Source organism: Aotus nancymaae, unplaced genomic scaffold (assembly GCF_030222135.1).
Source record: "Aotus nancymaae isolate 86718 unplaced genomic scaffold, 86718_ANA_hifiasm-v0.15.2.pri h1tg000006l, whole genome shotgun sequence".
Classification (NCBI taxonomy): Eukaryota; Metazoa; Chordata; class Mammalia; order Primates; family Aotidae; genus Aotus; species Aotus nancymaae.
This window is the reverse complement of record NW_026988417.1, coordinates 65,382,831-65,395,723: the sequence shown is the minus strand read 5'-3', so window position 1 is coordinate 65,395,723 and position 12,893 is coordinate 65,382,831.

The following is a 12,893-nucleotide window of genomic DNA, read 5'->3' as shown; positions in this document are numbered from 1 at the left end:
TTTCTTTCTCTTTTTCTTTTTCTTTCTTTTTTTTTTTTTTTTTTTTGAGATGGAGTCTTACTCTGTCATCCAGGCTGGAGTGCAATCTTGGCTCACTGCAACCTCCACCTCCCAGGTTCAAGTGATTCTCCTGGCTCATTCTCCCAAGTATCTGGGACTACAGGCACCTGCTACCAGGCCAGGTTAATTTTTTGTGTTTTTAATAGAGAAGAGGTTTCACCGTGTTAGCCAGGATGGTCTCAATCTCCTGACTTCGTGATCTATCCGCATTGGTCTTCCAAAGCGCTGGGATTACAGGTGTGAGGCACCGCACTGGCCCTTTTTTCTTTTTCTTTTTCTTAGAGTCTCTCTCTGTCACCGAGGCTGGAGTGCAATGGAGTGCAGTAGTGTGATCTCGGCTCACTACAATCTCTGCCTCCCAGGTTTAAGCAATTCTTATGCCTCAGCCTCCCAACTAGCTGGAACTAGAGGCACATGCCACAACACCCATCTAATTTTTTGTATTTTAGTAGAGATAGGGTTTCACCATGTTGCCCAGGCTGGTCTCAAACTCCTGAGCTCAGGCAATCCATCCGCCTTGGCCTCCCAAAGTGCTAGGATTATAGGTGTGAGCCATAGCACCCGGCCTAACATAGATATTTCTTTAAGGCTCAGTGCTAGATTCACTACTCTTCTTAGTGGACTAATTTCTATGCATTCTTATCCACACAACTGGCCTCAATTACCACGTATATGTAGGTGATCCCCACATTTACATCTCCAGTCTAGATTTCCTCTATAAGTATCAGACTCCTACTTGACAATGTTAATAGCTGTCTCAACATCTCCTCAAACTCAGCATATCTAAAGCTAGAATCATGGTCTTCTTCCTAAAACCTACTCTAGCTCAGTTGATGACACTGCCATACATCTTTCTCATGGCTAGCTTAAATATGGTGGCACTCAGGCTACCACCTTGAACAACTAGGTGTATACCACATGATGAGGGTGGCAGAGAAACAAGATGAAAGGAACCTGAGTTTTGCTTTTGACAGCCTTAGAAAGCTTCATCTCCAGTTTGGACTGGTCTACCTCAGCATTCCTTTTACATAAGAAAGGAATAAAAGTCCATCTTACAAAAAAGATGTATATCATTATGTACCTTTATATATAAATTATTCACATAAGTGGAAAATCACTGTAGCTTGATATAAACATGAGGTAGATAATAAGATACATTAAATAAAATGTTATTAATTTTTACAAAGTTTGTCTATAGAACATTTTAAATTATCTTATATTCCACTAATAGTATGCCACCTTGTTCTCCACCTTGGGAAATATTACCCTAAGGAATATGAGGATAAGCTGATATGTTGCCTTGCAAAAGAGCAGAATATTGCAAACTACATGAAAGCTTTGGAAAGACAGTTCAAGAAAGCAAACGTGGACCCAAGAAAGGAACGGAAATGAATCAAGTGACTAGTGGGAAGGCAAGAGAAGAGAAGAAGGGCAGAGAAGACTATAACCTTAATTGTGGTCATTTTTGATCCAGTATTTTTGTTTTTAACTCAGTGTTGCTGCTGGTTTTGTTTATTTTTTTTCTTGATGGGCAAAAATCAGATTTTAAAAATTGCATCAAAGATAAAAAAGACTTAAGAATAACCAAAAGGCAAAAGACATAGATAAATGATACTTTCTCAATTAGTAGAATTACAAAGAGTAAAGCAGTAGACATTGCTAATAATCAGGAAAATGCAGATTAAAGTGACATTCAAATACCGTTTTCTCATTTAAATTAGCAATAACAGATGCTTGTCGGATAGTTATAAAAGTAGCATAATCCTTTTAAAAACAACACTTTTGGAAAACAGTTTAATCGTATAGATTAAAAATCAGTAAACATATTTATAGATTTTGATTTAGGAAACTCAGTTTTAGAAATATGCCCATTGGAATCAATTAAAAATAAAAGCTACAAGCAGAAAGTTATATATTAGTGTTAACTAAATAGTGGGAAACTAGGAGCACTCTGGTATATTAACTCAGTGAAATTTATGTGGCCATGAAAAGTTTTAATTATAACGACAATAATAACAAAGGAAAAGTAATGTAGGGTAATATTAAGTGAAAATAAAGCAAACATGATATTTTAGGTAAATCAGAATTATCTATGCAAAACTACACATTCTTATGGATAATGCTCAAATAAGCATCTGAATAATAGCAATTTATTTATTCTGGAGTCATGATCATGGATACATTTTTTCAAATTTTTATCCATAATAGTGTTACTATAATTAAAAAATAATAGGTTAAGTTGAAAAAGATGCCAGAGTGGAAATTGGGAGCCCTAGAATCTAGCCCAGTCTTTTCATTTTAAATCCTTTACTTACTTACATAGGCTTCCATTTTTTCAAATAACATGCTATGAAAAGAGTCAACTAATATTTTTCAAGTTGTAAGAGCCTATGATTCTAAATCCCAGTCTAGACAACTGTCTTCCTCCTTTTCTACATTAGCTATTTTCTAGTTTTTCTGAAAGTTGGCTTCAGTCACTCAATAATATTGGTTGACTCTCTACCAACCAGTAAAGTCATGTGCTAGTTTTTTGATGGGGAGAGGTAGAACTTAGATAAACATGTGAAATACTGTTCCTGAACTTAGAAAACTTTTATTTATATCTGTTGTGAAGAGGCAAGACATGTAAGATATGAACTACATGAGCCAACGAAAGAACTTTGGAGTCAAAGAGAAAATATTATCACAAATAGAGGCATCAGAGACATGACATTTGAGCTAGGTCTCACAGAATAAGTACCATTTGGACTTGTCAGATGGGTACGGAAGTGGATACTTCAGGCAAAGGAAACACCATGGCAAACTATGGAGCTAGGGAACCCTGAAAATTGTACAAAAACAATTCTTAGCTTGGTTTGTTTAAACCATAGGCTTTATGAGATAAGCAGAGAGAGTATTTGAATACCTTTCTGAGAAAGGGAATATGGTGAATTGCAGGTGAATTGTAACCATCTGCACAACTGCTCTCAAAAGCAATGGGAGGGGTTTTTGCAGTTGCTTGTCATGAACACTGAGAGGCGCCCCGTGCTTGGAGTTTAGCAACAGCCAACTCGACGTGGGAGGGAAAGAACTGCATTAATGGAGTGCAGTGGCCAAATCGGTGAGTCTAAAGTCTTGTTCCTCATTCTCCACAGGCTGTATATGAAACCCAGCTAAACCAAACAAATCCACATTCTCCACTGAGGAAATACGGGGGTCTGAGAGAGTCTGAGTCAGGATAACAAGCCACTGTGCACAGGAATTAGGCAATCAGAGTCAGCACTCAGCAGTAGAATACAGTACATTTCTCTGAAAGGCCAGAAGGTACTGGATTTAGATGAAGAGTCCAGTTTTCACCCATCCTGGGTGAAAGGCCAGATGAGTGGCAGAGAGGCCCTTTCTTATTTTAACCTCCAAAGGACAAAATACCACGTTAGCATGAAGAAGGGAAAAAAGAACAATGCATTAAACAATGCATTGTTACTTTATCCAAACAAGAAGAGATTGTGATATTATAAGTACACAAATGTCAAAGTTTTGTCTTTCCACCCCTTCCCACAATGAAGAATATCATCAGTTACAGAAAAATGAGGAAAGTATATTTGTGCTGTACATCAGAGTATAATGTATAAATGTGTGGTCATACTATGGAGATTTATTGGTGGCTTTATTTACCAGTATATGATCAAAAGATGTTATTAAAATTATTTAAGCTTTATTTTCTTTAAAATGGAAATAATTTCCCTTAAAATGAGAAACTTTCAAAAAGTGCTTTTGAAAATTATTATAATATTAACTCTAGGCTCATCTTTCATGCATCATGCTAAGCCCTTGTTAATTGTTATCCCCATTTAATCCTGAAAAGCACCCTTAAAAGAATTTTTAAACCCTACTTTACCTTATTTTCAAAGATGAGAAAACTGTGGCTTACAGCAATGATTTTTAAATTTCAATGCCAATTTTAGTGGAGGATTTTGTTTTTAAATGCAAATTCCAACTCTGTTCCTGAGGTGGGTCTGAGAGTCTGCATTTCCAACAAGCTCCCAAGTAATGGCAATGCCACTGCTCTTCAGGGGACACGTAGAGCAGCAAGGTCTTACTGAAGATAGTATTTATCCAAGTCAGATAGCAGGTGACAGGGACAGTATTGACCCCACATCTGTCTGAGCTGCACACCTTTGTGATTATCCATTATGCCTTGCTAACTCTACACAAGGAAAATTGAAATTCATTCACATAGAACACAGGGAGGGCCTTTGATGAATGGTGTGGAAGTTAATTGAGGCCTAATCATGAATGCCTGGTGTGCTGACTTGGGACCATCTCAAAGTAATGAGGAGCTTAAGCACCTGGAAGAAATTGGTTTCTAAATATTCTAGTTCCTTTTTGTTGTTATTCCAAAGAAAATGGTTTGACCTTGTTTTATGTGTCACCACAATGTGAGTAATCTTTTACTGAGTACTACAGAATGATGTTAATAAATAATAATAATAAACAGAGATATCATTGACTTCTTTTCTGGTTAACCTCTCTTTTATATTATACCTAATCTTGAAAGGTCCTACCTTTCCAAGTAGTAATTTCCACGTTACTAGTGGAAATTTCTATATTACATCTTAGAAATTTCTAGTTGTATGTAATGCAAGGAAGTAATGTATAATTCCATGCTTGCTTTTTATATCTGTAGCTCATTCTTATATTTAAGCCACTGTCTCAAAAACATCATGGTTCACCAAATTGCAATAACAATTATGTAACAGGTAAAATTAAAGCAGCCACTTCTGGAAAAATATATTATCCAGTTACAATGAATGCTTAGGAAACAAAAACCTTACAGTTCTTGGAAATGCAATATTCAGAAATACCAAGAAGTATTAGAGTGAGAAGTATTTTTTCATTCAATACATTTTATTAACTCTAAAATATGTTTCTGGGTTTTCTGACATACCAATAATTTAGCTTAAATTAAATTCTATACTACCTAAAATTAAAACTTCAAGAAATTAAATTCTATACTACCTAATTCACACACACTGAATCCACCTGTGTTCTTTAAATGTTAGAAGGAAAAGCATTAGATCTGGAACAAGAAAATATCTACCTAATTCACACACACCTAATAACACATATGATATGTGTGAATCAAATGTTTCTGCCTTGGTCAAGCAGGTAGGTTAGGGTGCTATTAACCAAAAGTAGAAATGCCAGAGGAGGATCGTGTTTGGTCACAAGAAAATTAGCTATTTTAAACATTTTCTCAGAAAAAAAAAAAAAAAAAAAGATTAGATATGGCATACTTTTTGATTTATCCCCTGCCTCTTTTCCATCCTCTTCTTTCATCAGTCACCTTTGAGCTTTATGCTGCAGCCATTGTGAGCTCATACTCACACTTTTTTAAAGTATTCACCCTCTCAGTACTAGGTATTTGCATATGCTGCTCTATGGTCTTAAACTTTCCCTAAAGAGAGTATATTTCCCTCATGCCCCTTTAGCACGTCACCCATACTTCTAAAATCAAAGCGTTTTAAAACACTTTCTTTGATCCCACCTGTGTGCTTTTTTTTTTTTTTTTTTTTTTTTTGAGACGGAGTTTCGCTCTTGTTACCCAGGCTGGAGTGCAATGGCGCGATCTGGGCTCACCGCAACCTCCGCCTCCTGGGTTCAGGCAATTCTCCTGCCTCAGCCTCCTGAGTAGCTGGGATTTCAGGCACGCGCCACCATGCCCAGCTAATTTTTTGTATTTTTAGTAGAGACGGGGTTTCACCATGTTGACCAGGATGGTCTCCATCTCTTGACCTCATGATCCACCCACCTCGTCCTCCCAAAAGTGCTGGGATTACAGGCGTGAGCCACCGCGCCGGGCCCCACCTGTGTTCTTTAAGCATGTGCCTGTACAACTACACCTGATAGGCTCCTATTCCAATCTCTGCTCTTGAGCTCTCAGCTCTGATCTGTCCAATTACATCATCCCTCTTCTAGAAGGAAAGATTCCTTTAGAGTAAAGGCTAAGACTTGTTATCAGAAGGTTTAAAATTTTTATTTAGCATGACAGCTTATATAAACTCTATAACTAAAAGTAATCCAAAGACGATCTACAATGCTTTCGAACTGAGAAACTATGATGACTGTGATGACCTGCAAAAGAGAATATTAGAGATTGTAGTAGTTGGCAATACAATAGTAATTTTCACCTTACAATTTGTATAATGTAAGGTATAATGTACAATTTGTACCTTATACCTTTGTAATTGTATAATGTACAATTTGTAGAACCTTACAATTTGTATAATGTGGTTTCCAAGTGGCAGATCATCTAGAGTGCCTTTAAAAATGAGGATGAGGGCCAGAAGAGTCAGAAATCTCCCAGATGATTTATTTGGATTAGTCGGGTTTGGGATCCTCTCAATATCATTTTACCTCTGTCCAATTAGAGCCTGCCAATATCTCTGGGAATTAATCAGGACAGACATTATTTCCCTATTATTTGTGTGTGTGTGTGTGTGTGTGTGTGTGTGTGTGCATGCTGACCATGATTCAGAAAAAAAAAATATGATATTTTCTGATTCCAGATCTAATGTTTTTTCTTCTAACATTTTAAGCTGCCTAAACTAAGCTATTCTTTTGACAAATATCCTAATGTAGAAACGAAACTTGAGGAATAGGCATGTGAAAAAAGAAATAGTTAACAGTGTAATAAGTAACCAATATTTTTATTGTTGTTATTTGTATGTATTGGATTTGTTTACAATAGAGTTGAGATTCATTTCTTAAAGTCATAGAATGAGAAAAAAATTAACTTCTCTAAAATAACTATGTCTTGAACTTCTTAGTTATTCCTTGTATCTCTATAGTGTGTTATACTCATTGGGTTACCCATAACTTGAGATGATTTGTGTGTTCTTTTCTCCCATGATATGAAGACTATGGTTCAGGACCTGAAGTGAGAAGTTCCCATAGCTGCGACCAGTTGTGTGGATCTCTATAGCTGAGACTAGCTATGTAGGAGCCTTACATAAACTTGTAACACACCAAATCCCAGGGACACAACTAAGTTAAAAAGAGCAGTAAGCAAAGTCAATTAAATGTGGAAGTGGGTACAGGCAATGGATTTTGTATAGTTTTGGTGAGAGAATTTTATTAAAGAAGAAGCAGTGAAAATGGAAATGAAGGGGAGAAGACAGGATATTTGATAGAGGTACATGCTGCGGGAATTGGCAATTGAGGCTAAGGTGACTCCTGTACTTGATTTAGAGTTTTAGTAATTAGAGGATGCCAATACCATCAACATAAAAAAGAAAGTTACGAGGAAGACATACATCCTGGAGAAGATGCTGATTCAGTTTTAGACAGGTTGAATTTAAGATGAATTCTGAGTAATCAACTAATATATGGAATTAAAGAGTGCTAGAGAGATTGTATTTCCAATTTAGAATTTGGTAGTTATTCACATAGAGGTATTAGTTGAAGCTATAGGATTGAGTCAACTTATCACGGGAAAAACTGGAAAGAGAAGTTCTTGTAAACACCTTTGAGGGATGCTTAGATGGTAGGAGAAGGAAGATACTTCTGAGAAAAAACTGAGGATACTTTTGAGAGACATGTAAAGAATGTGTTCAATTTAATGGAAATCAAAGAAAGCATTTTAAAAAGGACAACCTAACATTAGGTGCCTCGAAAAATTAAGGAGAAAGAACATTGAGACAAGGCCATTGAAGGGTCATCGAGTGTGGATCAGCGCTGAATGAACTAAGACAAATGTAGACTATAAGTCATAAAGAAATTTAAATGATCAAATAGTCCATTTTCCTCTTTTTCCAGGTGAGAAGAGTAAAAAAAAAGATGGATTAAATTACTGGAAATCAATATCCTAGAGCATAGGCCTAAGAATCTCACCTGTGTTCTTTAAGCATGTACCTATACAACTACACCTGATAGGCTCCTATTCCAATCTCTGCTTTTGAGCTCTCAGGTAAACCAATAACAAGCACAGATATTTACTTCTATCTGTTCCTTCTATGCTCTATTCTGTTTATTAATCCAGTATGTGTGTTTGTGTGTCTGCACACTTGTATGCATCTGTGTCGACTTATTCTTGTCCAGTATTTCTAGCTTCAAGGATCAGCTAAGTTTGGTGCTTCCTGATATACAAAACCATGCAAAGACTTCACTTTGTTATTTCAGTAAACTCAGTCTCTATGTTTGTAATACCATGCGTATTTTAAGTGTATGTACATGAGTTTGCAGATTAATAGATTTTTTTTTTAAATATTAATACATGAGTTCCTAACTGGATGTCTTGATATTTTAACAAATAATTATATCATTATTTGAAAATCATGGATTGTTAGCACATCAAATCCTGATTTTAAACATCAGTAGTATGAACTAAATATTTTGTTATGGTTGTTGCCTTTATCCCTGAAACCGAGTGATGTGTCAAGCCATAGCAGAACCTCAGTAAATATTTGGTAAATGAATGAGTAAATGTGCAAGGATATCTCATTTTTGCTAGTCTTAAAATATCTTGAGAAGTTTTCAGTAATTAGTCAGGTGGTAGTAGTTAAGCCAATAAATCATTTTCTTAAGTTGGTCAATATTATTTATTCAACACGTGTTTGTTGAGCATTTGCTGTATTTCCAGAGCATTGTAAGCACAAAGAATGTTTCTCCTTTAGGGCTTAGAAGCAAGTAAATGAAAAATTACATCCCCCTAAGAGCTAGTAAAATACAGGCACTGTGGAAAGATTTAACAAGTTTCTTTTAGTGCTTCAGGAGTAAAGACCCCCTGGAAGAGATGACATTTTGACTACTGTTTATTATTAGAGTGCTTAACACAGCAAATAATACTGAAGTGTGAGGAAGAAATTGTCAGGCAGTTGGTTAGAAAAAGGGTATTCGAAGACAGAACACCATATTTACAGGTGCAGAGATGAGAGAAATGCTTAACCACTAAAAAAATTAAAACATTGCTTAACCACTGAGCTATTCTACAACGCCATTAGAATAACTGTAAGTAGTTCAGCATATCTGGATTCAGTGTGTGTGAATTGGGTAGTATAGAAGTAAAGGCTAGAAGGACATATTTGGCTAGATGGTAAATAGCCAACTATGCCAAGAATTTGAAGATTTTTTTCTTGAAAGCAATAGGGAGCCATGGAATATTTAGGCAATGTAATAATGTGATTGGATTGTTATTTTAAACAAATTGCCTCCTATTAAACATACAGTGTACTGGAGGAAGAGCAAGCATAGTGAACTGCCTCAAAAGATGCTTTAAAAACAATAAGAAAATTAAAAAGTAGCAGCCTAGATTGAGAGTAGTATAGATGGGTGAAAAACTATAGATATGGAGGATGTGGAATTGACAGAACTTGGAGACTCATTCGATATAAAATATGAGAAAACAAGAGGATGTGAAGATAACAAATGTTTCTGCCTTGGTCAAGCTGGTAGGTTAGGGTGCTATTAACCAAAAGGAGAAATGCCAGAAGAGGATCATGTTTTGTCACAAGAAAATTAGCTACTTTAAACATTTTCTGAGCCAAAAAAAATATATAGATATATATAGATATATAGATATATAGATATATATAGATATGGCATACTTTCTGATTTATCCCCTGCCTCTTTTCTATCCTCTTCTTTCATCAGTCACCTTTGAGCTTTATGCTTCAGCCACTGTGAGCTCATACTCACACTTTTCTAAAGGATTCACACTCTCAGTACTGGGTATTTGCATATGCTGCTCTATGGTCTTGAACTTTCCCTAAAGAGAGTATAGCTCTCTCATACTCCTTTAGCACGTCATCCACACTTCTGTCAGAATTTATCACGTCTCATCATTATTATGTATTTACCTTCCTCCTTCATTCAATACAGGCTCCAAGGGAGCAGGTTCTGATTTAGTCACTTGAATACCCAGCACTTGCAATTATTATTGGCATATAATGGATGCTTAGCAAATTTTAGGAAGTCAGGACTAGAGAGATAAATGTGGAGTCCGCAGTATATAGTTACTTTGACAAAAGTAATATTTGTTATAAATGCAATTGAGCATCATAGTAAAGGGCATGACTCTGGGACAGGACAACTCGGATTTGAATTCTAGTTCTATAATGATTAGCTTTGTGATATTGAACATGTTACTTACCCGCTTTGTGATTTGGTTTCCTTGTCTGTTAAATGGGGATAATAGCAATATCTATTTGTAATATTTTTGTGGCCATTCAGTAAGTTAGTGCATATAACATGTAACAGCTTCTGGTACATTAGTAAACTCAAACATTAGCTATTAATTTCATAATTCGTTATTGATGGATTTTAGTCATCTGGTAAGAAATACTCACAAGTATCCCTGTCTTTCTCTCTCTCTTCTAAGATTGTGTCTACCTTGGTTAGAATCTTAAGGAAAATCATTTGTATAGTTAACAATGAATAATGTTCTCCACCACTCAGCTCTGAAGGAAGTAGAATTCAGGCTACTTTAATTTAGATTAAATGGTTGTCATTACAGCATAAATAGTATTCAATTAGTCTTCATAATAGTCTACCAGAGAGCTAGCTGATAAATATTATTATATCCCTATTTTCTTCTTTTAAAATATATTGAAGAAAGAGATATTTGAGTCAATTTACATAATAAAAATCACAAAGCAAGATATCTGGGTTTATTAGAAAGAAAGTGTTCTACTTCTGAATACTTGCTTCCTCAAAGTATTTTGTTACTAATCACCAAAGATCAGTTTTCCTGGCAGACTTGAATAAGGTTTATATCATTTTAAAAACATATTCATTGCATGTACTATGTTATTATTTGACTTACTATACTTAAAGAAGATAGGGGAAATTTTATTCAGAATTACTTACTATACCCATGAAGAGTTTCCAACAATATGCAAATGCTGAAGTCTGATATTTTAAGTGATTTAAGAGAACCATTATCTAATATTTTTTTCTTGGTACATTTCCAACAATAAATGTTAGGCAATAAAAATAGAAAGTTAAGAAATTTTAATGTAAGGACTTGTGCCAAGATGGCTGAATAGGAATAGCTCTGAAGGGCCGTTCCCAGGGAGAGCAATGCAGAAGGTGAGTGATCTCTGCATTTCCAACTGAGGTACCAGGTTCATCTCAATGGGACTGGTTGGACAGTGGTGTAGCCCAAGGAGGGCAAACTGAGGCAGAGTGGGGCACTGCCTCACCCAGGAAGTGCAACGGGCTGGAGGGCCCTCTCTCTTACCCAACAGAGGCCATTGGGGACATTTCCAATCACTCTGGAGCTCTTTCATATGCTGCGCTTTTCCCACAGTCTTTGCAGCCCACAGACCAAGAGATTTCCACCTGCCAACAAGCATAGCAGATTGAATCTGGGCAGCTGATTCAGCTGGCACTGAGTTCCCAGCAAAAATCTAAGCAGCCATTTTGACTGGCACCTGGAATGCCTGTGAGACAGAGTTGCCCATACCCCTGAGAAAAAGGAGGCTAAAGGTGGGGAGCCAGGTGATCTGGCTCCAGGGGTCCCACCTCCACAGAGACCAGCAAATTTAATCTCACTGGCTTGGGATTTTTGCATCCAGCATAGCAGTATGAGCTCGACCCTGGATGGTCAAGCTCCATGGGGGAAGGGGTGTCTGCCATTACCGAGGCAGCTCTAACCTTACCTGTGTAAACAAAAGCACAAAGAAGTTTACACAGCAGCCTTGGGGAGCCTGCAGTAGCTCAACAACACCTATGCAGGAAGAATGTGACTAGACTCCTCCTTGCTGGGCAGGGCATAGCTGGAAAAAGGCAGCAGCCTGTCAGGAACTTATAAATACAGCCACACCTTCCTGGGACAGAGTGCCAGGGAAATGGAGTAGTTGTGAGTTCTGCTGCAGCAGACTTAAACATCCCTGCCCAGCAGCTCTGAAGGGAGCAACAGAGCTCCCAACACAGCGTTTGAGTTCTGACAAGGGACAGACTGCCTCCTCAAGTAGCTCCCTGACCCCTGTATATACAAAGAGTCACCTCATATAGGAGAGCTCTGGCTAACATCTGGAGGGTACCCTTCTGGGATGAAGCTACCAAAAGAAGGAAAAGGCAGCAATCTTTGCTGTTCTGTAGCCCCTGGGTAGTTCCCAGGCAAGAAGGGTCTGGAGTGGACCTCCAGCAGTCCTGCAGCAGAGGGTCCTGACTATTAGAAGGAAAGCTAAAAAACAGAAAGAAATAGCCTCAACATCAACAAAAAGGACATCCACTCAGAGACCTCATCCAAAAGTCAACAACTTCAAAGACCAAAGGTAGATAAATCCACAAAAGTGGGAAGAAACCTGTGCAAAAAGGATGAAAACACCAAAAACCAGAATGCCTCTTCTCCTCCAATGGAAGGAGAACTTCTCACAAGCAAGGGAACAAAAATGGATGGAAGGGAAGGGAACTCAAGCAAGGAAACAAAACTGGATGGAGAATGAGATTGATGAATTGACAGAAGCAGGCTTCAGAAGGTGGGTAATAACAAACTTCTCTGAGCTAATGGAACATGTTCTCATCCAATGCAAAGAAATTAAGAACCTTGAAAAAAGGTTAGATGAAATGCTAACTAGAATAATCAGGTTGAAGAAGAACATAAATGACTTGATGGAGTTGAAAAACACAGCGTGAGAACTTCGTGAAGCATACACAAGTTTCAATAGCCAAATTGATCAAGCAGAAGAAAGAATATCAGAGATTGAAGATCAACTCAATGAAATAAAACAAGAAGGCAAAATTAGAGAAAAAAGAGTGAAAAGAAATGAACAAAGCCTTCAAGAAATATGGGATCTAATCTATGTTTGATCTGTGTAACTGAATGTGATGGGGAGAATGAATCCAAGCTG